The sequence below is a fragment of the Anguilla rostrata genome, chromosome 13, assembly GCF_018555375.3.
Source record: "Anguilla rostrata isolate EN2019 chromosome 13, ASM1855537v3, whole genome shotgun sequence".
Lineage (NCBI taxonomy): Eukaryota > Metazoa > Chordata > Actinopteri > Anguilliformes > Anguillidae > Anguilla > Anguilla rostrata.
The window spans coordinates 24,756,889-24,759,027 of NC_057945.1; the positions used below are offsets into that span (position 1 = coordinate 24,756,889).

Genomic DNA, 2,139 nt, shown 5'->3' on the forward strand with positions numbered 1-2,139 from the left:
CATTCATACCAGTGAGGCAGTCACAAGTATGCCAAAATGCTCAGGTGCCATATCCGATAGCAAGAACTCCCACTTTGCTGTCATGCGCAGCAAAGTTCCAGGGCAACTAGTTTTAGCTTAATGGTGATAGAACTGACCTACACCAGCCACTGCTAGCACAGCACCAGCGGGTTTCAGTCTGCTCTAGCCTGCCTGGAAGCATGGCAAGATTCTGTAACATAATCATTCTTATTCACAAACACATGATTTCATTGTTGCTTTTATTTTAATATTATTTTATTTTTTTGCATCTTTACACAGTCTTACATGGCTTCGCCTAGCTACTGCAGTAAAGTTGTATGCCTCTCCTGTGGCGCACCTCAAAAATACAGGAAGGCAAGCAAGGACTGGGCAGAAGTGAGCACAGACACAGATCATAGCAATGGTTGAGCAAGGTTGTTTCATAATATTTGAAAATAATGGAAATCCTGCTTAACATGCCCATTATGAAGCTCAGACTGTAGATCTCTAGAATGAGATGCTAAAGGTACTCTAGTATGAGCACTGATAATAAATGAGAGATTAGAGATCCACTGGGGATTGAACCCAGGACCTTCTGCATGTAAAGCAGATGTGATAACCATTACACAATGGAATCCCAGTGTACAGTGAAAAGTAAACAATCACAGAGTTGTGCATATTGAACTCTTTTTGCAGGTGTATGGGAGGGTGATTATTAGGATGGCAGGTATGCCATCCTGCCAAGTTACAGTTTGGTGGGGTGACATGCCTCATACCTATACAGCACTGAGAGTTTGCCACATTTCAGAGTTCCCAACAGAAATAAGATTACATTACATTTACTTGGCAGATGCTTTTATCCAAAGCGACATACAATAAGTGCATACTGAAGATCATTGGAACAACTACAAACCACAGGTCCAATAAAAAAACCCAGGGGACATGTGTGCCAAATTTCATGCTTTTATGAAGTCCCTTGGGTGCCTTTTGAGTCAACTGCCAACTGTTTAGGTGGCCATTTTGAATTTATTCAACAATTCACGTCCTGTTTAAGATTTTTTTGGGAACCCCTTCTAGGACTTAGGATCACCCAAGGGACATGTGTACCAAATTTCATGCTTCTGTCTGCCGTGTAACGACTTTTTGCATAATTCCCCCTACTATAAGGTACAATACTCATTTAACCGTTATTCATAGTCATGGACACATTAAATGTCCAGTTCACACAATAAACATTACTTGAAGTTACTTGAAACTATTTAGGAATCATTGGGCAGCATTGCTTTGGAATACAGCTTGTTTAATTTGTGTGAGCTAAGACAGCCAATATTGTTTCATGTAATTTGGCATAATTTTGATATCAATATTTTTAGTGGCAGGCCTAGATTTGAATAAATGACATATAGACAGTGCTTCCTATGTGTGAGTAACATGGCATTTTTGTACATTGAAAACGTGTTTTTTATTAGATTTAATATTAATACACGTTAATTGACTCGGGGCCTGGGGCCTGTGGTTTCCTTTTAAACAGCAGCTAATTAAAGCCTTCCGAACAAAGTGCATTGACTCATAGGTAATTAACAACTTAAATAAACCACTGGTGTTAAAACACAAAAAATCCAGCACACACTGTGGCCCTCCAGGACAAAATTCTGATACCCGCGCTTTACACGTTGCATACGGATTTTCAGTGTGTGGTAATATTTATTAATAAGTGCACCATGGGTACCGTCTTGAATACCTTAAATGTTTTTAATACTAATGTGTTTTGTAGTTTTCATCTAAGAAAATGCAAATTCAATTCGCATTTTATTGACTCAATAATAGCCTATTAATGTAATCATTTCATTCATTTGCCATCATCAAATCCCAGGGGACTTTCCTGTGCAGTCTTCCCATGTACCAAACGGTTAAATATATTCACTACCTGTCGCGCAACCGGTGATTCAGTTCTCCTGACGCGCCTTGCCAGTTGCTACAGGCAGTTCTAATACAAATCCAGCGAGCTCACGTTAATTGCAAGTAGTGGCCATGCGACTGTGCACAGCCTGTGCTAGGCATGGAGGTCTAAACATTCGGCACTCCCGGTGGTAATGAGTGGCTGACGTCAAGAGCGGTGATCTAGTCCTCCGCGCTCAG

At 40.4% G+C, this 2,139-nt stretch overlaps 1 non-coding gene across 1 annotated transcript; it reads right to left on the reverse strand.

Moving 5' to 3' along the window:
- Positions 1-564: 564 nt before the first annotated feature.
- On the reverse strand, positions 565-638 carry trnav-uac (transfer RNA valine (anticodon UAC)). The gene has a single exon. It is a non-coding gene; the product is annotated as a tRNA-Val (tRNA).
- Positions 639-2,139: the final 1,501 nt, after the last annotated feature.